Genomic DNA, 24,591 nt, shown 5'->3' on the forward strand with positions numbered 1-24,591 from the left:
TAATGTTTTCCTTTATGAAGCCTTAGAGTCATTGCTGACCAAAACTATAATGATGTATTATCTCTAGCTGAGGATGACCAAATATTCTAAGGGCAGAATTTTCTTTTACATTCCTCAAAACACTAAGAGGAGCTTATGAATGAAGAGCTCCTTCTAGCTCTTCTAGCTCTCCCCAGAAAACAAGTCTATACTCCACAAATACACTGTGTCCTTCTTTCTGGTCCTTCCTCCACTATCCAACAATAACGATTTTGAAATATGGTCCATGATGTGACTTACACAAAGAAAAAAGTTTGATGGACAAGAATTTTAAAAGAATTTTATTCAACTAATGAAGCTATTTTTATTTCGACCTCTGATATTTAAAAGCCCAAGAGAAGTTTTGCAGGCTTTCCCGCCTATAAGGGATGGAGAAAGGGCACAGTTTGGATAAGTTTGAAGAGGGGGATTATTTTAATTTTAGTACAAAATAATGTGTTGTTTATTTATAGTGAGTTGAAAACACGCTGAGTCTATCTTTTCCTCTTTCCATCAATTGGGGATAGGGATGGTTAAAGTGCCTGGACAAATTCTTGTAAAAATCTCTTTAGAACTCTGGGCAAATCCCCTGGTTGATAACAGGACCCTTCCACCTTCACTTTCTCCATTTGCTTCTCTTCTTGGCTCTAACTGCAAATTGTCTTTCCTCTAAGAACCCAGTTTCCTTTGTGACTCTAATCCAATGACTCATTCCTCTACATCCCCTCACCTGCCTGCATCTCCAAGATAAGGGAAAGAGACCAGTTCTTCTGAATCCTCATTATTTCCTCTACCCTCTTTCCTTTGAGTTCCAAATTCATTGGCCACATTATGCCTCAAGAGCATGCAAATTCTCCATGCCCCAAACTGAGTTGACTCTCTTCCCTGTAAAGCTTCTTCTCTCTTCTGTGTCCCCATCTCCACAAATGGTATCACCATCCGCCTAGTCGCTTCATCCAGAAACATCCTTAAACTCACTCTCCTGTAAACGCTGTTTGCAATCCATCATCATGCTGTCTCAACCCTATCTCCTTTATGCTTCTAGAATTTGTTCTTTTTTTCTCCCATCGCCACAGATTTAATCCAAGCTGATATACTTTGTGTGGATGACAAGAGTTTTCTAATGGAACTAGCTTTCCCTCTGGTCTTGTTCTGCTCCAGTTCACCCTCCACACTGCTGTAAGAGTGACTCTCTAAAATGCAGACTAGAACATATAATTCTCCTACTGTCAACCCTCCACTGGTTCAGTCAGGCTGTGTCTCAGTTGAAGGATCAGGCCAAGTGGGATGGGGTGGATTGCATGGGTGACTTTTCTAGGAAATGTTTCCTGGCTCTTTCCAGGTAGAATGCACCACTTCCTCCTTTGTACCTTCTCTCACACATACCCTGTATATTCTTCTACCACAACACCCATAACACTACAACACACAGTTGTTCATACGTTTGTCTTTTCCTATGCAAAGAAACCCTCTTGAAAGCAGAGACTATGCAGCTGGTGCCTTGCCCTATGACCCTTTTGCTGACTCTGAGCTTCCCTGCAGCTACAGCTGACAGCTACCGTGCACACTGACAGCTTCCTGGCTCAAGTGTTACGTTGATCTGCTTGGCTGCCTGAGGGCTTTCTCCTGTGCCATAGGAATTTGCTCTACTCTGCAGAGCAGAAATGCCAAGGATGTATTGTTTCCAGGAGAGAAAGCTCAACCAGTGAGTGACAGAAATCTATGGATAAATGCCCCAGCTTTCCGGCCCTTGATAGAAAAATTCTGCGGCATGTTCTACATAGTTTCAAAGAGGATTCGCAGAGAGATTCAGCCTCAGTTGTCCACACTGATTACCCACTCAGTAATGTACCATTTACTGGCTTTTATCCTTTCCCTGTCATGCTTTCCCTGATCTTCCCCTTATATTCCCTGGGATCGTCCCCCAAGTAAACCAACTGCACCCTAATTCTCATCTCAGTATCTGCATTTGGAGGGATTTCAAACTAAGACCGAGAATTTCTTATTCATCTCATTGGCACATTTCAAGAGCTTGATAAGTTTAATAGATGAGCAAAAGAATAAATTAATGAGGGCTATAATGACTCCAGGAGCCAGGAAGTTGTCCTAGAGTCAGAGCTGATGAGTAGGGATGGGATGCTAGGGAGTGAACAGAGTTGTCCCCAATGGGAACCAGTGATCATAAAGAGGCTGCAGCCAGAGAATGTGTAGAAGCTGGGGCAAAATCTGAAAAGTGAGCCCCCAAACAAACTAGCTGAATGGCCCAAGTTAGTAGGGACCACAGGGGCTTGTTTTTTTAGACCTAGAGGGGTCAGGTAGGGGTCAGAAGTGGAGGTCAGAGTTGGAGTGATTTCTCTGAGCAACAGGCAGAGCAGGGCATCCTGTGAGACAGTTACACACAGCTCTCTTCTATCCGCAAGTGATGCCTGCCCAGTTTATTCCTTTCCCACAGCTTACAACCTCAGTCTTCATGAACTAGCTCATGAACTCACTTACTGTTCTAGGCTCATATAGCATCCCTTCCCTTAGGAATCCTGCTCAGGCTTCCTACACAGCCGTAGTTTAAATATGTGGTACCCAGCTATGCCATGTCACCTCCAACTTCCACGCCTTTGCAGTTTCCTTGGTGCAGGAAAGCTTCCCAGAGTCCATCATTCTATTTAACTTCCAATCATCCATCAACACTAGGCTCTAATGTTACCTCTTCCAGAAGATTGTCCCTGATCGCCTCCCTACTGTTTTATAAAGTCAGGTGACTCTCTTTTTGCACACATAATACATGTACCCAGAGCTATCAGCACCACCCATCCTAATTGGCTTCTCTGTCTCCTTTATTAAGCTGTGAGCTCTTTGACAGTAGAAGCTACAACTTATTTCCCCTGATAGCCAACTTTTTCTTAGAGCCCTGGCACAAAATTTAGCACATTTAAAGTAGCTGCAGCAACATAATTTTATCTTCCCAATTCACCACATAAAAAGAGAGAGAATGACTGTAGAGCAAAACCAAAAGTCCATAATCAATAATTATAGCAAAAATAAGTGACAAAGCCCCCCCGCCACAACTTCCAAAATGCAAAGGGAAGGGAACAAACCACTGAAGCTACAAAACATGAGCTCTAGTGACTTCTTCTGCAGAGCGGGAAATCACACGAGACTTTTAGACAACAAAAAAAAGTGTCTAAACTTACTATTGGGCTCAACCTTTCAGGCTTATGAGTTTTGAAATTTTCAACTAGCATTCTAATGAGCTTCTTAAAAAGAAGGCTTTAAAAAAACACTTTATTTCCATACAAATCAAATGAGATACCACATCACACCAGTCAGAATAGCTAAAATTAACAAGACAGGAAAAAGCAAATGTTGGCAAGGATGCTGAGAAAGGGGAATCCTCTTACAACATATTACTGTCATTTACAACTTTGAAAAATGCCCACTGTTACATAAAGAACTTGTCAGCACATGTTTTGAGTCTCTCATATCATACTTTTAAATTATCTTGAAGAATGTAAACTGTTCACATTTCTAGCCCTCACTTTTATTCTGGTTCCTTCTTTAATTCCTGAAACTGAATGAGTGAGTATGCCAGGGCACAGAGAGTTAAGAGGATTAGAAGAAACACAATGGTCCTGATAAAAAACAAAACAACAACAAAACCCATTTCAAATTCCAAATCAAGAAGAGAAAGCCCTTGCCAATTTAATGTATGCACATCCAAATTCTTATTTTTGGCCAAGACCCATGTTCATACACCTGGCAGGAAATTCCACCTCTGACCCAAGAAACTTCAGTTCCAGAAACTGTTTATATTGGTCTCCCTTAGGTTACTAACTACCCAAATATCATCAACAGAGAGTGAGACAACTAATTGAATTGAGTAGAACCGAGGTCAAGGTCCCGAAACACTTAGATTTATAGCACAAACAAATAATGAAACAAATAGGCAAACCCTTAAATTGGAACCATGTTTGGAGACTAAACCAAAGGCTGGCAACTTCTCTCCAGCATGAACTGGAAGAAGAGGAACTGAACTAGGAACTGACAAAATTAAAATGTCTGCAGAGGAAGGTGACCTGAAAATTGTGGACAGAGTCCAAGGAACTGCCCAGGTGTTTTCTGGGAAAAGAAGAATAGAGTGGGGCATGATAGTTGTCTTTGAATGTATAAAGGGCTTCGATGTGGAAGACAAAGCAGATGGCTCCAGGGGCAGGACTAGGATCAAGGGGTGAAATTAATCAGGAGGCATATTTGAGTTCCCTGTTAGGGATGGAATATCGATTTGTTCATACCATGCCTGTCTTGGGCTTAACGGCAAAGAAATGTGACTCGACCCGCTTAGGAGTCACAGAAGGGTTTGTGGCCCTTCCTCCTGGTGGGTTTGGAGGCAGCTTGCTCTTGTTACCCTCATCACCACTTCCCCCAGTAGCACTACGAGTGCCCCAAAGCCCTGTCTCCTTCTGCTGTCACTGATGTCAATAGAGGCACTTCTTTGCCATCACTTCCTTGGGGCCTCTGCTTCTCACAACCTCGGGTAAAATTCTCCCCCCAAGTGATTGCAACTCTTTTGACCAATTTTAGACTGTTAAGCCTTTGAATGCCCTGAGGGCTGATTGCTGGTTTCTACACGAGAAGAGCCAAAGGTTGGCCCTTGCTTAATCTAGTCCTGTATAAACTATAATTAGCAAAAATTCTTCTGTAATGTCTAATATTTGAATCCCTTTTTAAGTTTCTAGTGCTGACTTATTTTATAATATTTATATCCCGTTGACCATCAAGGATCCAATCACTATCTTACCAGAAGTTCATGTTACTTATCTTTGAGTTCTCTTTGCTCAACATATAACCAGGCTCTTAGGCCTATAAATACTGAGTGAATGAATAAAGTCTACAGGCAAATCTGACGTGCTAATGGGAAAAGGAGAAAGGAAAAGTAATGAAAGGTCATGTGAGTACTCACTTTCCACTGTTTCTCATTGTTTCGTGGTCCTGTTTTTATAAAAATTCCACTCACCCTTAGAGATGCAAGGTTTTTGTGGTTTTTTGTTTTGTTTTGTTTTTGTTTTTTTAATGACAGGGAACTTCTAAATTTTTTTTTGGAACAGATAAGTGACTAGACTGAAAAGGACATTTTATGGGAACTCCATAAAATACTCACTCAGTGGTGAGGACCGGAGGTGAATGTATATGCCATGGGTCAGCTCAGGGAACGCAAAGATAGTCTAGCTTCTGCTTAGAGGAGCACCCGGAGGGAGTAGGTGGCAGCACTTCTATGAACTTACCTTCCAAACAGAGGCCCTGGCCTGCTTAATTCTTGGCTGCCATAGCAAAGCTTTCTTCTGAAATGCAATGGGCACCAGCTCTCTTCCTACCTTCCCTAGGCTGCTGTATATTTAGAATAATAAAGGAAAAAGATGAAAATTTAAAATTCTTTCTTCTTCCTTTATCTCTGTCCAACATAGCTCATCTTCAAAGTTTGGACAAATATAGCCATCTTTAAGGATACGTTAATAGAAAACAAAATAAAATCACCAGGCACATGAAAAGATTCTGCTCTTAAAAAAATAAAAATCACTTTATGTAATAGGAGCAAATGTCTTCTTTTAAAAAAAATTAGCTTCTTACTTGGAAAAACATAACTTTGGATAATTTCTAATTCATGATTTCAAGATGACATAAGAGCAAAAGAAGGAATTTCTGAGATCAAGAAATAAATGCATGTTGATGAAAACTTAAAACCATAGTGGAAGACTTCCAGGTGAACGTGGTAAACTGGAGTAAGATCACTGATTTATCCTCCCCCAGTTCCTTAGGAAATCAACTAAAAATAAAGGGTCAAAGATTCATGAGCAGCAACCAGTCAGGAAAGGAGGACAACACTCAACAAATCGTACTGAAGAAAACATGGAGAATATGGGTCTGAGGCAGTGTGGCCGTAACCTGGCCCCAACCTCTCGGAGGCCTAATGAAGGCAGAAGGTGAGTGAACTCAACCCCGAGGATCCTCACGAATATTCTTCAGTTTGTAAGGAGGATGCGATAGCAACAAGTCAATAGCCTTTGTAAAAGCGAAGCAAAAGCCCTACTATGTCACTGCGGAGCCCTAGCCAAGGTTGGAGGGACTGCAGGACTTGCCTTCATCCGGGGCGTGCTGCTGGGTTTGGGGGAATCAGCTGGCACCCACAGAAGTGGTACTCCCCCCTGCCCAGGAGGATGGGCCCTGGTGGATGATGTGTGCGTTCATTTCCCATAGTTGCTGCAGCAAATTATCACAGACTTCATGGCTTGAAACAACGTGAATTTATTATATTACAATTCTGGAGATCGGATGTCTTGAGCTATTCAGAGTGAACCAAAAAGAAACCAACAAGCCAAAAAGAAAAAAAAAAATGAGGGAAAGAGATTAAAGCAGTTAGAGAGAAGGAAGCAAAGGAGACAATCCAACACAAGGGTAATTGCTACCTCTATTATAGAAAGCCCCAAAAATGAGACAGAGAAAAAAAGAGTTCCAGGGAACATTTTAAATATCTCTAAAGTAAATGAGAAACTGAATCTTCAAATTGAAAAGACAAACCATACGTACCAGTAAAAATAATACAGAATGATAAATAAGGGCATTTTTAGTTGATGAGGAGAGAATTCTTCAAGCAAACAGGCAGCAAACAAGACCTGTATTTATATACACAACACACATATCCAATTAATTGTTTATATAAAGTATAAGGACTGATACTACGAAATCTAAAATATCACATAGTGGTTGAGGCTTCTGAGGGCAATTATATAAGGAAATAGAAGACTTTCGGCGTTGGAGTCACATGGTGTTTACCTTTGACAGTTTGAAGGAATTTGTAGGTTGGCAAGTTTTTATAACTATGTAGTTATTTATACCTGGAGAGGGACAGCATGGCCTTAAGAAGTGCATGTAGTATGTGAACCTTCATATGACCTAGATAGGCATGACTTTGGCCTACACAGATTCAGTTTAGTTTCAGCCTGGTTAGAACAAGGATTTGGTTATGGGGAACCTCATCATAAAACTCCAGGAAAATTTCACCTCAGAATAGACAAAGCTTCAAGGTACAGGTGTTTTACGCATTGATTTATGGAACAATTTTCATTGTTTTTATTTAGTTTATCAGCAAAGTTAGCGACCATGACTTTAGGCTGTAAAGATAGTTAGGCCCGTTCCACCTGGGCTACAAAGCACTAACATGTGAGTTTCTTGCCAGGCCGAGTTAGGAAGAACCAGATAAGCCCCTTTGTGTTTGAGCTGTTGCTAGGGCCAAGAGAAGCAGTGGTGAATGAATTAGCCTTCTAGAATTACATAGTTTCTTCAGAGGCTCAGGTGCTCTCAAGTTGGCCTTGGTTTTGTTTGTTTTATCAGCTATGACCATGATTTGAGATCTGGTTTCTTCCACAAAATTGTCCATCTTTTAATTGTATTCATGAACCAATCAAAAAGAACAGAAGCTTTTATTATAAAGAGACTATGGTATCCTTCTGGGGTTCCAGAAGAGACATTTCTTAATGGAATTATTACAAACATGAAAGTGAAGGAGAAAATAGAAAAGGCCTGTATCTAGAATATTGTCTTTGGGAATAAAGTATGCTTGGGAAATGAAGAAGGTATTGCTGGAAAGGACTAGATGTGGATGCAGGGGATCCTGCATTTTGTGGGGAGTGAAGATACACAATTTGGGTGCCTTCTTTAAGAAAAAGAATACAACATTTTAAACGTAAAATTAATGACTCAATGTTCTTAATTTTAAATGGAATTCAACTTATCAGTTTTTTCTTATGTGGTTTTTTATAGCTTGTTTTAAAAAAAATTTTCCCAAATCCTAAGGTCATGATGCTCTTCTATATAATCTTCTTAAAGAACTCTAATTTTGCCTTTTACATTAGATTTTTGAACGTCTAGTATTGATTTTTCTGTATGGTGTCAGGTAGAAATCTAGCTTCATTTTTCCTCATTTGGATAGGTAACTGTTTCAGCCCCATTTGTTTAAAAAGTCTTTCTTTTTCCCCACTGCCCTGTAGTGCCCCTCTGTCAGTACTCATATAGATCTTTTTCTGGGCTCCATATTCATTCCAGGGGTCTATTTCTTTATCCCTGGACAAATGTCACACTAACTTAATTACTATAGCTTTATTACAAATCTTGATACATGGTAGAGCAAGTTCTCCTATCTTGTTCATTTTTAAGAGTATCTTTGATCTCCTGGGTATTTTGTATTTCCACATACCTTTTAGACCCAGTCTGTTAAGTTCCATAAAAATTTCTATTGGGATTTTTATTGGAATTGCATTGAAAGTGTAATTACGTGGGCCAAATTGGCATATTTACAATATTAAGTCTTCTAACCTGTGAACATTAAATATCTCTCATTTATATAAGTGTGGTGCTAATATTAGATAAAGACCAGTTTCTCTTTGGTATTTGCCAGATGATTTTTGATAATTTTTTTTTTGACAACTGCTGATTATTTTTCAACTATTCTGGGAAAATTCTCAACCTCATAGCTCTTCAGATATTGACTCTTCCCAATTCTATTATTTCTCTCTGAAATTCCAATCACATATTCATTAGTCCTTCACAATCTAGCCTCTGTGGCTCTTTTCTTCATATTTTCCATCCTTTTATCTCCTTGAACTATACTCTGGAAGTTTTCTTTGACACTATCTTTAAGTTCACTAGCTCTCTCTTGAACTATATCTAATCTTTTCTTTAATATCAAATTTAAAATTTTTACTTTAAAATAAATTTTCTTTTCCAGAATTTCTATTTGGATCTCTTTTTTTTCAAGTCTTCTTGGTTGTTTTCATAGTCTCCTGTATATATTCAAATCTTCTTTTTACCTCTTAAAGCATGTTAAACATATTTTTAATACATATTTAAAAAGTTATATTTTTTGCTAATTCCAAAATCTGAAGTCTTTATGGCTCAAATTATGCTATGCATTATTTCTGCTGGCTTTTCCTCATAACTTATTTTCTTGCGTTCTACGATTTTAACTATGACTTCATAAGTGAGAATTCTTTGAGACCCAGGCTAAACTTTTGTTCCTTCAGGAGGGATTTGGGCTTACTTATGCAGGTTGCTGGGAGGATTATCTTTCCAGGCTCACTTTATCTATATTTTTGAATAATCACAAATTTACAGAAAGTTGCAAGAATTATACAAAGAACTGCATCCGTGAACTATTTGAAATTAAGTTGCCAAGTGATGTTCCATCGCTTCCATTTACCTTAGTGTTGCCTACACACAAGGACATTCTCCCATGTAGACGTGATACAACCATCAAAATCAGGAGGTTAACATTGATATATTACTATTACCTAATCCTCAGACCCCATTCGTGTCTCAGCAATTGTCCCAGTAATGTCTTTTATAACCGAAGAAGCCAGTCTAGAATCATGTGTTACACCTTGTTATCACATTAATTCTTCAGTCTCCTGAATTCGGATTGCTCCTAATTGTTTTTCTGGACTGTGTTGATCTTGACATTTTTAATCACGACAGACCAATTTCCTTTGTAGAATGCCCCACGACTTGCATTTGTATGATGCTTCTTTATGATTAAATTGAGTTAGAACACGATAAGCCAGGCAAGATTTGGGAACTGGGAGTAGAAAATAAGTTCAAGAACTAAGGTAAAAGATAAGCCTCAGCCCAAAAGAATGGTGTTTTCTTTAGAAATAACCACTATTAATGAGATGATGAGGCTGAGTAGGGGGAAGTTGAAGCAGTCATGTCCTATGGCTTCACCCCGTATGGCCAAATATCTTAAAAGGCAAGTCTGCTTCCACTTCCTCTTCACCCACTCACTTCAACTCCCACCATTTCAGGGAAGAAATTCCCCTTTAAAGGTCACCAATGAACTTTTAATCATCAAATTATATAGCCTTACTCAGGATTCATTCTCCTTGACCTTCTTGCAAAAAGTGATACAATGGACCACTCTCTTCATTATTTTTCTTCTTAAACAGCTAGACTGAGATATAATTCACATACCATAAAATTCATTCAAACAAAGTATACAACCCAATGGCTCTTAATATGTTCACAGAATTGTGCATTGATCAACACAATCCATTTAGAACACTTCATTACCCCCAAAGAAACACCACTCTCTGTAGTTGTCACCCTCCAATCCTTCCACCTGCCCCCCAGGCCTAGGCAACCACTAATGTGTTTTCTGCCTCTATGCATTTGTCTATTTTAGACAGTTTATATAAATAAAATTTCATATGTAGTCCTTTCTGACTGGCTTCTTCACTGGCTAAGTGAAAACACTTAGCATGTTCTCAAGGTTCATTCACATTGTAATGTGTAACAGTCCTTCATTCTTTCTTATGGTTAAAACAATATGCCATTGCACGGATATACCACATGTGTTTATCCAGTCATTAGATGATGAACATTTGAGTTGTTTCCATTTTTGGCTATGGTGAATAATGATGCTTCTTTTCATCTTAAAACTCTTCCTTCTTTTGGCTTTGACACCACTGTATGTCATAGTACTTTAATGGTTTTTCTGTTACCTTCTGAAGAAGGAAGGAAGGGAGAGGGAGAGGAGGGGAGAGAGAGAGAGAGCGAGAGAAAGAGAGAAAGAAAGAGATAAAGAAAGAAAGAGAAACGAAGGAAGGTATGGATTTATTTTTTGTCTCAATCTCTGCTCGTCTCTCTTTTTTTAAAGATTTATTTGTTTATTGTTAGAGAGAGAGAGAGCACAAGTAGGGGGCAGGGCAGAGGGAGAGGGAGGAGGAGAGAAGCAGACTCCCCACTGAGCACACAGTCTGATGAGGGGCTCAATCTCAGGACCCATGAGATCATGACCTGAGCCAAAATCAAGAGTTGAGCACTTAACGGACTGAGCCACCCAGACACCCCTCTGCTTATCTTTTTAACTGGAGGCAAACCATATCCAGTGATTTCAAGCCTGGATTTTTATTTTATTTTCATTTTTAAAAATATTTAATTTATTTATTTGTCAGAAAGAGAGAGCACAAGCAGGGGGAGTGGGAGGCAGAGAGAGAAGCAGGCTTCCTGCTGAGCAAGGAGACTGATACCGGACTTGATCCCAGGACCCTGGGATCATGACCTGAGCTGAAGGCGGATAGCCAAACAACTGAGCCAACCGGGTGTCCCTAAGCCTGGATTTTTAGATGCTTTTTCATATATTCCATTCCTGCCAAAGTCACAATTTTCCATCTTTCAAGGACCAAACAAAACCTTCCAGATCTTCACTGTTCATCTCAAATGCCACCAAAAACTTTCCCATAACCTTTCTAAACTAAATTTATGCATGCCTTGTTTTTGCCTCTCTTACAACACATACTTTACATTATAAATATGTGTGTACTCACTACCTTCCCTACCAGACTTAGTCCTTGAGGGCAGAAACTAAGTCTTATCTTGTAGCACCTTGCAAACTTGACTTACTCAAAGTAAGGCTGGATAAATTTTAATTTGTGAAACTACTTGAGGGAAATCATGTGAATTGACTCAATATTTCAAAAGAATATCTAGACAATGGGGGAAGAGCTATTTTGGGATTCTAAATTATCCAGAATCCAGAACTCCAGTTATTTTTAATTTGATGCATGACCATAGAGAAGATAATTATTGTCTTCTGACCAATTCTTACCATATATTTTTTAGAGGTTTTACTTATTTATGTATTTGAGAGAGAGACAGAAAGCATGAGTGGGGGGAGGAGCAGAGGGAGAGGGACAAGCAGACTCCACGCTGAGTGTGGGACCCATCATGGGGCTCGATCCCAGGATCCTGAAATCATGACCTCAGCTGAAATCAAGAGTTGGATGCTCAAAAGACTGAGCCATGCAGGCGCCCCTTCCTATCATATTCAATTTGAGACAATTACTTTTTTAAAATATACCTTGAACTAAATATCTACATATGTGAAGTGAATGGTGAGTGACTTACAAAAGCGGTTGATTAACTAGAGTTAGGGACATCATAGTTTCCAAAACAGTACTAGATCACACCCTTTAATAAAAAAAAAAAACAAAAAACACAACAACAACAGACAACAACAAAACAATACAGCCACATTCGATGGCAAAGTAAGCTGACGGAGATCTGTGGTCAAATGAATGGAACTGCCATCATGGTCACTATATCCCTGGGTTTGTGGCAGAGGAAGGCTTTTGAGGTTGATGGTGAAATAGTGAAAAAAACATCATTAATCATTCTCAAAAGACTGCTAACTCTGCATCCTTTATGAAGCATTCTGGTCTATAAAATTTGGACATGAACATAATCAAGCCTCTAGATCCAACCATCAGTTTACAGGAAAAGCAGGAGATAGGGGAACAAGTTAAATAACACCACGAATCCAGAACAACAATTGAATCCAGAATGCAGATATTCTATAACACAAATTAACATGTTTGTTTTTAGAAGTCATTGGCATAAAGTAAAAAAAAATACAAGAAATTGGGGACTATTTTTTTAAAAAGAAACTTCAGAGATATAATAAATGCAGTGTGGGGTCTTGACCTTATTCCAATAAGTTGACTAAAAATAGTCACTTTAAGATAACCGAGAACATTTACATATCGACCAGGTTATAGATGGTATTAGGGAATCACTCTTAATTCTAGGTATAATAGTGATATGGGGGTAAGTTAGAGATGTGTACTAAAGTATTTACATGTAACAGAACAGAAAGTATTGATAGATAGGTAAAACAAATTTGACAAACTGTTGGTATGTGTTGAACAGTGGGTAATGGGTACATTGGGTTTGTTTTCCTTCTTGTGTATGCTTGAAAATTTCCATAATGTAAAGATTTTTTAAAAATTCTTAATACAACAGATTTGGATTTAATGAAGATATGCCAGGTACTTTCTATAGGTAAGGCCCCGTGCTAGGTGTAGCACTTCGATAAGCTATGCCCTATGTAATCCTCAGTATAATCCTGAGAGAGGTCTTCCTCTCCCCATTTTATATATGAGGAAGGAAGCAATGATTCGGCTTCACAGGGTTGGTAAATAGCAGAATCAGGATGCAAAACAAGATCCTATGACTCCAAATCCAAAACTCTCACAGCTGCATCACCGTTATTTCATAATCTTATCGATAATTTCAACATGATTTTTAGGCGCATACATTAAACCGATCATTCTTTTATTTATTTATTCTTAAGATTTTATTTATTTGAGAGAGAACAGGAGAGGAGGGGAGGGGCAGAGGCAGAGGGAGAAGGAGACTCCCCACTAAGCAGGGAGCCGGGGCTCGATCCCAGGACCCTGATATCGTGACCTGAGCTGAAGGCAGACGCTTAATTGACTCAGCCACCCAGGTGCCCCTCTTTTATGTTATTTATGATGGGAAGACAGAGCACAAGAGAAGGCTATGAAAAAATTCAGAAGCTCGTTTCTTTTTTATAAGGGGATAAAGTTCTTTTTAGAAATTTTATTTTATTTTTTAAGATTTTATCTATTTGAGAGAGAGAGAGCGCGCACACACGAGCAGGAGGAAGGGCAGAGGCAGAAGGAGAAGCATACTCTCCACTGAGCAGTGAGCCCTACCCGGCTCAGGGCTCTATCCAGGACCCTGGGATCATGACCTGAGCCCAGGGCAGACATTTAATGTACTGAGCCACCCAGGTGCCCCTAAGGGGATAAAATTTTAGAAAGAAGGTGAAGAAGATTTGAGTATTACTGATCAAAGGGGAAATCTACTTTAGGAGAAGGAAAACAAGAACGAGTGACGGCAATGTATTCTGGGAAAACGGGAACTCAGACAAGATAGTTTTGAAGATCGCTGATGCTGAACTGCACCGACTCCACTCCCCATGGCCCTGGTTGCAGCTCCCTCTCCTTATGTTAATGATATTTTATTGAGAAAAACCATTTGCAAATGAACACCAGGAGGATTAGAGCTATTTGATTACGCCCATCCGTGCACAAGCACGTCCCACGACGTCAACCACCCGATGCCTCCAGGGCTGACTGATCTAAGAGATGTGAACCTCAAGTTTTCTTGCCCTGAGGGCACATGATTAATTGCTCCCTCCAACCTCCCGCTTTTCTTTCTGCTCCAGTCTTCTACCGACTGCCTCCTTGAAAAAGCCAAGTTACAGCTATTTTCAAGTTCAATGGTCACAAACTTTCAAAGTAAACCCAGGGAAAATACTCTGATCAATCTTGGCATTTTCCAGCAGATCCACTTTCTGGGTCCCACCTGGCTCTATGTCACTTAAGCATAGCAGCACCTGGCAGGTCAGTGACAAGTCGCAGAGGGGACTCTCAGGGGTGGCTTTACTTCTCACTTACCTTCCTTCCCAGCAATCCAGCTGAATGCCCAAGAGTATTTTACAAGCTATCATACTTCAACCAGCAGTCTATGCAGGTCTCCAACTGCCAGGGACAATATCCTTGGGAAATTCTGGGGATTTACATAATACTAGTAAGAGACCACAGCTCCCACCCAGTAGACACGTTAACATAATATAATCCAAATAGTCACGCGATGCCTCCCCCCATCCCTGCCCCATTCCTATGTTGAAGTCCTAGCCACCCACTTCAGAATGTAACCACATTTGGAGATAAGGCCTTTTAAGAGGTGATAAAGCTAAAAATGAGAAACTAATCCAATCCGACTGGTGTCCTTACATGAAGAGGAAATTTGGACGCACAAAGACATACCGGGGATGTGCTCACACAGAGAGAAAACCATATGAAGAGGCAGCCAGAGGGCAGCTACCCTCAAGCCAGGGAGAGAGACCTCAGAAAAAATCAAACCTCCTGGCGCCTCGATCTTGGACTTCCAGGCTCCAGCACTGTGGGGAAAATACATTTCTATGTGTCAGCCAACCAGTTGATGGCATTTTGTTATGATAGCCCTAGCAAACCGATACAAGTCATCGCTTTGTCTAGATACCATGATGACTGGAGAGAGAGAGATTTTTCAAGTTCCAGACAACAGGATTCCTAAATTTTGGTTGGAAAATTAGACTGTGAAGGAAAAAAAAACCCAGGTATATACATATCCACACATAACCACACATAATGTGTGCTACTAAATTGCTATACTGATTTCTGCAGGTTCCTGGAATTGTAATAATAATAATAATAATGCTTAAATAGCATTTACTATGTTCCAGGCAATGTTCTAAGAACTTTATCTACATTAACTTATTTAACCCTAAACACAAACTCACAGGATACACACTGTTGTTATCTACATTTCAAAGGCGAAGTAACTACGGCACAGGGAGGTTAAATAATTCCTTAAGGTCACAGAACTAACAAGAGGCAGAGTTAGGATCTGAAGCTAAACAGCTGGCTCAGGAGAATGAGTTTTTTAGTGCCGGAAATGTGCACAAATTCTCCTAATGGAATGGAAAGCGATCGAGGGCTGGGACAGATGCTCACACAGGGCTTGTAAAACTGACCACATATTGAAAGGCTTAGCAGCACAGATCTGAACATCTAACCAACGATTTGGGTACTACCTGTCAGTTTGTCACTGTGTGGATAAAAACAAATTAAGTGATCATAACCAATAAAAGCAGTTTGCCTTCGATGACAGCCGGTGTAAAGTTATGGCCTCAGTTCATCATATACTTTCTGGTACAGTGAAAAGAATTCTGAATCTGAAAGCTCAAATACTTAGCATCAGGGCCCTGCTTTATTGCTGAGAGCCATTTAACCTTGAGCATGTCTCTTAACTTAAAATCAGGAAAGTTTTCTTAACTGTAAAATAGAGATAAAATACTACTTTGTATGAACTTAATGCGAGGATTGGGTAAGGTTGTGAATATGAAAGATCCCGGCAGAAAGAAATTGCTCAATAGGGGAATTCTGAAAAAGTTGAAACAGAAATGTTAACAAAATGAATAAAATTGCATGAGAGCTCATGTAAGATATTATTGCCAACTACTTCTAGATAAATTTAGAGATGAGTCTAATATTTAACAGGAAGAATGAAGCATAAATGAAGTGCAGGAAAAATTTTAATTCATTTTATTTTTGGCTTGTATTGCTTTTCTAAATATCTCTTAGATTTCACATTCTACAATATATACTTGACAATTGGCAATGGTTAAAGAGTCTTTCTTTAAGTGGTGAATGATATCATACAGTGAACACTATATGACCAAATATATATTAAGAAACACATCCTTACTTCTTCGGTATTTACAGTCATCTTTGGTGTCAAAATAGCACTCAATAGTATAAATCATGTAAGTCTCAGGATTACCAATATTTCACTTATCTATATTGAAAAAGCCAGGCTCTCCCTCTGCTACAGTTGAGATCCTCTTTCCCCTAAACATGTCCTTCCATGCCCCCTACAGACCTCCAGGACTAGGTTTCCTCTGAACCCAGATGCCCATGAGCTAGAGGCAACAGAAACTCTAGATTATAAGACCGGCATCATGACCTTCAGTAGGCAAGGAGAAGACACCAGCTAGGAGAAGTGTGCTCTTGGCCATGAGACATCATTAGGAAGAAGTGAGGGCACCATGAAAATAGACTCTAAAATTCTAGGATTTGGATATAAGAAAGGAGATAAAAAGGCAGGGCTCAGGGAGAGTGAAAAAGAATCAGGTCAAACATTTTGCTGTCTTTACTGACTGTCGCCATTTGGGTACATAAAAGTAACAGAGTTCCTAAACCAAACTAAAATTTAGAAAGAAAGTTTGCTTAAAAAATAAAAAATGCTTTCCTGCCCTACCATCCCCTCTGGTCTGGATAACTGTAATAGTCTCCTGTTTTCTCAGTCTCTAAACCACCCCTCCCCCACCAACCTATTTCCATATGGCACCAGGGCTATCTTTCTAATTTGCAATTCTTACACCACCTCCTTGATGAAAACACCTTCACTGGCTTAAAACCCAAGTGGCTTAAAATGATAATAATCATTTATTGTCCCTCAGGGTCACTGTGGGTAGAAATTCAGGCAGAATATAGCAGGGGTGGTTTGTTACTGCTTTGCAATGTCTCGGTCCCTGCCAGAAGACTCACTGGCCGGAGTCATCTGAAGGCCTGCTCATCTCACGTCTGGGGCCTAGCTGGGGTCATGGCCAGAACACCCACACTTGGCTTCTCCATTTCACCCGGCCATCCTCACAACATGCTGACTTCCAAAGACAAGGGTCCAGAAAGAGAGAGAGGGAGGCAGGAAGAGAGAGAAAGAAGGAGGGAGAGAAGGCGGGCAGGGCGGAAGCCATATTGTCTTCCATGAATTAGCCTTAGAAGAAGCCTTGGAAGTCATGCAGCATCACTCCTGCCACATCCTATTGGTCAAGGAGGTTATAAAGATAGCCCAGGTTCAAGGAGAGGGAACCAAGACCTCATCTCTGGATGGAGGATTGTAGATCTTGTGGGATGGGATATATATTAGTGAAGTCATTTTGAAAAATGGTATCACTTGAAAAATACAGTCTGTGACATGGTAGACCTTTCACCTCTCACCTACCTTTTCAGCATTATTTCCTTCTATTCCTTGCCACTCTCTCTACACTTCTCAAACTGACTGTCTGTTTTGTTTAGTTTTTTTTTCTTTGAACATGTCAAATTTTCCATGCGTCCGCACCCTTGTATATGCCATTCCTTATACTTGGAATGTCCTTCCTTCTCCATGTTAACTCTCTAGTAAAAATCTTCCCACACTTCAAGTCCAAATTCAAGTGTAGCATCTCCGTAAAGCCTTCTTGTCTCAGCCCAAGGAAGGTGAACTCTTCTGTTCCTAGGATCCTATGTATGTTACACATATCTCTGTCTTAACAGTGTTATCTGGTTGACTTTTCACCCTCACCAGACTGTGAGCAAGCCAAAGAAAAAGACCAAGCCTATTATTTATTATTATTATTATTTCCATATTTCCGTGTTCTCTTCTGGTTGCCAAATATGCAACACAGTGCTTACTTAACACAAGGTCTCAACCCATTAAATGTGAGTTGAATGGCTGAAGAAAACTTTAAGGCAACCTTTGGAAAATTATCATTTCAAGGGCAAGGTGGCTTCCTTGACCTTCCAGTGCAATTATTTTTTTCTATTTCTACTGCAGTCTGAAATAATTTACTTTTTTAAGCCTTACAGAGATGAAGAGAGAGAAAGCTGGGTAGTACAAATGCCCGGTGAAAGCTAATCACTGCCTCCGTCAGAGTATGGCTGATGACAACAAAGCCATTTCTATGTATCTAGAGAAGAAAGGGTTGAGAACAAGGACTCACCGAGGGGATGAGGAGGCGAGGACACTAACAAGCCGGGAAAGAAAGCAAAAAGGGAAGGCTATAAACGCCAGCAACAAAGTCTGAGGCACTCACAGTTTTGCCTTCAGCCAAATCTTGCTCACTTTCTGAGCAACTAGAAGCTGGGGGCAAAAGTATCATGTGTTCCACCTGATCTCGGTAAGTCAGTGGGAATGCAGCCTAGGAATTTCCTCCTTCTCCTGCTCTTCTACTACCTTCTACAGCCACTGCTGCTCAAGAGTGGCTGCTGTTGGAGCCCCACAGGGCTGATGGGAGTGGGAGAACGGCCCCTACCTACCGGGATCACACACTCCCAGAAGCCCCAAGGTGGACCTTAGATTAGGCTCTGGCATGGACACTTCGGTGACATAATCATGAGGTCTGAGTCTCATTCACAGCTCTCCTGCTTTTGGGTCCCTCCATTCTGGAATATGGCTTATCCTCATCTGTTGTAAAAGGTGGTGGGCTCTCTCACTGTTTCCCCAAACCACCTGAAGATAAGAATACTCTGGGAGATCTCCAGTTGTTAAACACAGACTCCTGGGCCCTTCCTTGGGTAACCGATCCAGTGGGCCTGGAAGGACCCTGGGATTCTGTTATATTCATGAGTGATGAGGGGAGTTTAGGAAAGCCCAGACTAGATGACCTCAAGTTCTCTTGCTGGGTTTGAATGAATGGTCTACTTCTCTCACATTTGGTTATATAATTAACCCTCCAAAGTCACAGCTCTGATCAGCTAAGGCCACATCAAGGAGTTTGGGCTTCATGCTGTATGCACTGAAGCCACCATGGAGAAGAGTAGCATGATGATAAAGGAGATGTGGAAAGGCCACTCTATTAGCCGTGTGAAGGGCGGTACAAGGCCAGAAGCAGTAAGAACAAAATTATTATAATAGTCCAAACATCCTCTTCTCCTATCAGTGGCTCAGAGCATTCCCACTTCCCACACCCCACAGGAACTGACCTGGTATCACTTAACTTTAACTGAAATTCATTCTTGTCGGTGTAGGACTTTGCAGAGCTACCTATGCTATTCAAGAGATGGGGAAGAGCAGGACCAAAGCAGTAGCATAGAGGTGAGAGAAAGGGCGGGACAGGGAGAATGGTAGTGAGCTAGAAGATACAGAACTGGGGGAGGAGAGGGTTAGCGCAGAGACCAGCCTGTACCTTGCAAGGAATTACAGCCGTGAGGTGGAAGTGACTTTTACCCCCTTCTTAGCAATACCTCCAGGCATCTCACAGCCCTTTCTTTTTCATCACCTTGCTTCCCCCTCCTATGACCCTAGGAATTTCCCTCATATCTGGGAATCTTTTGATTTGTGCTTTGATCTTTTGGACCTTTTTCTGCTTTTGCCTGGCTATTTACAATGTTAAAGGGCAATAACTTACACATCATACTTCTCTAGGATTTGCTACCATCTATGTAACCCAGGTAATATCCTCATGTAAAGAGGTGTGTGTGTGTGAAAGAGAGAGAGAGAGAGAGACAAAGACAGAGACAAAGAAAGAGGTACTTTATTCTAGCTCACTGTTCTATTAAATAGATTTCTGCGCTTATCATCTAGGCTATGTCCTTACCATTTATCTACAGGTATGTTACACTTTTCCAAAATTTGCTCCAGTCTTCCTGCCACCATACTAGTCTTGCCTGTGTGCCCTACCATGTAGGTACAGCTCAAATGCCATCTTCTGGCTCCCATGGAGACATAACAACTTTCTCTTCTGATCTCTGTAGCTCTGCACACCTGTCAGAGCACCACTACGCTCCCTGCTGGCTTGAACACAGAGTTTTCATCTGAGGCAACGGTTTATGCATCTTTATAGCCCTGAGTTCCTAACCGTGCTGTAGTTATTTTTGTTGGATTATGAAGGTGTAATGTAATAATCATATTTCACTTATACCATAACTTGTTTAGCTCAACCATATCCTAATTCTCTATTCCACAGTTTTGAGAATGGCTTTGTAACATAGAAAATTGACATTGTTTTCCTTGTGGTTTAAAAAAAATGCAGATTTCCTAATACAAACTTTGGCATTTTCTCATGAGGATATACTCACATTATGAGCATGAACATTTTCTATTGGGGGAAGTGGGGTACAGTTCAATGGTTAAAGCATAGTGAGCAAGGGAATATTCAGGATAGAATTTAGGCTTCCTGAATCCTGATCCAGTGCCTTTTCTATATTGAAATAAGGTAAATAACCAAAAAATTATCATGAAAATAAATACCAAAATCAAAAGCTTGTGCACAGCGAAAGAAACCACCAATGAAACAACAATGCAACCTAAGGAGTGGGAGAAGATATTTGCAAATGATATACCCAAAAGGGTTACTATCCAGAATACACAAAGAATTTATAAAACTCAACATCAAAAAAACCCAAATAATCTGATTTTAGAATGGGCAGAGAACTTGAACAGATATTTTTCCAAAGAAGACATACAGATGGCCAACAGACACATCAAAAGATGCTCAACATCACTCATCATCAGGTAAATGCAAATCAAAACCACAATGACATCACCGCACACCTGTCAGAATGGTTAATATTAAAAAGACAAGAAATAATAAATGCTGACAAGGAAATGGAAATAGGGAACTCTGTGCACTGTTGGTGGGAATGTAAATTGATGCAACCACCATGGAAAACAGGATGGAGGCTCCTCAAAAAATTAAAAATAGAAATATCATATGATCCACTAATTCCACTACTGGGTATTTACCCAGAGAAAACAAACAAACAAAATAATTCAAAAAGATATATGCACCCCTATGTTTATTGCAGTATCAATGATAATAGCCAAGATATGGAAACAACCCAAGTGCCTATCAATAGATGAATGGATAAAGAGTAGGTAGTATATAAACAACGGAATATTACTCAGCCATAAAAAAGAATGAGATCTTGCCATTTGTGACAATATGGATGGAACCATGAATGGATCTAGAGAGCTACTGATGGCCAACAGACACACGAAAAGATGCTCAACATCACTCATCATCAGGGAAATGCAAATCAAAACTACACGGAGCTATCACCTCACACCTATCAGTATGCCTAAGATCAAAAACACAGAGAAAAAGGGACTCTCTTGCACTGTTGGTGGGCTTGCAAACTGGTACAGTCACTGTGGAAAACAGAATGGAGATTCCTCAAAAAGTTAAAAATAGAACTACCCTATGATTCAGTAATCACGCTACTGGATATTTACCCCCAAAATACAAAAACACTAATTTAAAGGGATACATACACCTCTATGTCTATAACAGCATTACTTACAATAGCCAAATCATGGAAGCAGCCCAAGTGTCCACTGATAGATGAATGGATAAAGAAGATGTTGTATGTACATACAATTGAATAGTATTCAGCCATAAAAAAGAATGAAATCTTGCCATTTGCAATGACATAGATGGAGTTAGAGAGTATAACACTAAGTGAAATAAGTCAGTCGGAGAAAGACAAATACCATATGATTGCACTCCAATGTGGAATTTAAGAAACGAAACAAATGAACAAAGGGGGAGAAAAGAGAAAGAGAGACAAACCAAGAAACGGACTCTTAACTACAGAGAACAAACTGATGGTTACCAGAGGGGAGAGAAGGGGGGGATGGGTGAAACACATGATGGGGATGAAGGAGGGCACGTGTTGTATGGAAGTGCTGAACCACTATATTGCGCACCTGAAACTAGTATGACACTCTATGTTAACTATACTGGAATTACAAATTAAAAAACATAAAACTATTAGAAATTCTAGAGTTTAATATCCATCTAGTTGCCAAGATAAAGAATCAATATCACACTTACTGGGGCGCCTGGGTGGCACAGCGGTTAAGCGTCTGCCTTCGGCTCAGGGCGTGATCCCGGCGTTATGGGATCGAGCCCCACATCAGGCTCCTCCGCTGGGAGCCTGCTTCTTCCTCTCCCACTCCCCCTGCTTGTGTTCCCTCTCTCGCTGGCTGTCTCTATCTCTGTCGAATAAATAAATAAAATCTTTAAAAAAAAAAATCACACTTACTGCAGGCTATGTCTAGACGTACATACATACATGTTTTAAAGTATTATAAATTGTTTAATATTGCAAAATATTCCTCAGTGAATGCATACAACTGATAAGAGCACCATGTTAATTTGTGACTACCACGAAAGCCATCTACTGGAATATGAAGAGAAGCAAGAAAATGGACGCTTGGCACTCTCGGGCAGCAACGCTTCCACGTTGGAAGCCTGTTGCACTCACGCTGTCGGAGACAAAGGACTTGGTAAGTTAGCTCATTTGTCCTTTTCGTCACCTCCACGCTTGCGCTGCTCAGACCCTCCCTGTGTGCTCACGAAGACCATGCTTCACGTGCCAGTCTTCCAGCGCGCACGCTGCCTTTTGTTTTCAGGACACAGGACAAGAGATGAGGAGGAGCAGTTCCTCGGGGCCTGAACTGTGTTAGTGGTGACAGTGGATATTTAGGGCTTAGTAGCACTGAAAGGCAGATCTTTTTTTTTTTTTTTTTTAAAGATTTTATTTATTTATTCAACAGAGATAGAGACAGCCAGCGAGAGAGGGAACACAAGCAGGGGGAGTGGGAGAGGAAGAAGCAGGCTCCCAGCGGAGGAGCCTGATGTGGGGCTCGATCCCATAACGCCGGGATCACGCCCTGAGCCGAAGGCAGACGCTTAACCACTGTGCCACCCAGGCGCCCCTGAAAGGCAGATCTTGAATGACCAAGGTGCCTGGGTATTTTTATTAAATTGGTTCTTTTTGTATTTGTAACTTCAGGGCCCTGTATAGCAGGGGTACCCCTCTGACATCCCTCTGACTCAGGTATTGCTTATGTGTTCTCCTTCCAGGCCTCCTGAGCAGACCAGGGGCCTTTTTTTTTGGTTTTTCTTTTTCTTTTTTCCTCTGCTGCTTCTACTGGGAGAAGCATGGGGAACATTTACTCACCCAGGCACTTTTTTTTTTTTTTTTTCAGATACCGAAGAGGATAAATCACCTTTGAAATGCAGTAAATCTTATTCGCCTGGGTATATGTGTTGTCACTTATAGAGATTTTTCTTATGAGGATCAAATTATTAATTCCTTGAGGTATGACCAGACCTTATAATTTTCTTTGTCATATCCCCAGGGAGCCTGGCCAGTGCTAGGCACGTAGGAGGCCATCAGTAGTTCTCATAAGGAATAGCACAGTAATTCATTTTAAAAATATTTGACAAATGTGCAGTTGATACGATAGCAAGGATTATTGGGACTGTGCACTTCTATCATTGAAAGTAAGAAATATGGTCTTCTCATATTCCAGGTGTCGGCTTGAATGTAAGGAGTCTAAAATGAAAAAAGAAAAAAAGATTTATAATGCCCCGGTATGGTAGCATGCACATGTCCTGAAATACCCTTACTGTCACATCGCAGACACGAGTCCAAAGTCACTCGTTTAATTCTTGCTCTGACGTGGGACCTAACACGTGCTTAGGAAGGGATTCCTGATTATTTTCCCCACAATCTTGCCATCTCTAAAAAGAGTCTTTCACATGAATTCTAGCTCTCAGCCACCTTTCCTGAAACTCATGGCTTTTTCATCATTACTAAAAATGTCTAGTTTCCTCATAGCCAGAGAAATAAAAAACCAGAATTTCAATAATTGAAAATATTGTGGAAATTCATTTTAGGTCTCTGAATTATCTAGATTCCAAATATAACTGATAACCGAAATGTCCAGTTCCCAAGGTATGTCTGGCCATATCTTCAAATCTATGAAGTCACACGAGTTTGGAATGATCCTAAAGTATATTACAGGAGGTTAAAGATTTTGTTTCATTTGTGATGTTTGTTTTTCCGTTGAGTTTATTTTCTTTCTTTTTTTTTTTTAAAGATTTTATTTTATTTATTCGACAGAGATAGAGACAGCCAGTGAGAGAGGGAACGCAAGCAGGGGGAGTGGGAGACGAAGAAGCAGGCTCATAGCGGAGGAGCCTGATGTGGGGCTCGATCCCATACCGCCGGGATCATGCCCTGAGCAGAAGGCAGACGCTTAACCACTGTGCCACCCAGGCGCCCCTCATTGAGTTTATTTTCTTAAGCATTTTTCATGAAAAATGCAGGTTAGAAAAACCTCAATAATTTGAGGTGAAAATCTAGACCTGCATGGGTTTTATATCGAAAAGGGTCCGCGGAGGTGTATTTCTTTTGCAGTTCTGATTCTCATATTTCTCTGGAACGGCAGTTATCTCTGGACAATATATTGTCTTTCCTGTGTTAGCAGGCCCCTAAAACTCCTTATGGGCATTCCAGTATGCAGAAAGGTGAAAACCGAAAGTTCAAGCTGTTTTAGTTATAGGACAGA

At 40.4% G+C, this 24,591-nt stretch overlaps 1 long non-coding RNA gene across 1 annotated transcript; it reads left to right on the forward strand.

The window, feature by feature from the left end:
• Positions 1 to 4,085: 4,085 nt before the first annotated feature.
• LOC121100227 lies at positions 4,086 to 23,525 on the forward strand. The gene is made up of 3 exons (XR_005831976.1): positions 4,086 to 5,990; positions 22,353 to 22,518; positions 23,224 to 23,525. It is a non-coding gene; the product is annotated as an uncharacterized LOC121100227 (long non-coding RNA).
• Positions 23,526 to 24,591: the final 1,066 nt, after the last annotated feature.

The sequence above is a fragment of the Ursus maritimus genome, unplaced genomic scaffold (genome assembly GCF_017311325.1).
Source record: "Ursus maritimus isolate PB19 unplaced genomic scaffold, ASM1731132v1 scaffold_35, whole genome shotgun sequence".
NCBI lineage: Eukaryota > Metazoa > Chordata > Mammalia > Carnivora > Ursidae > Ursus > Ursus maritimus.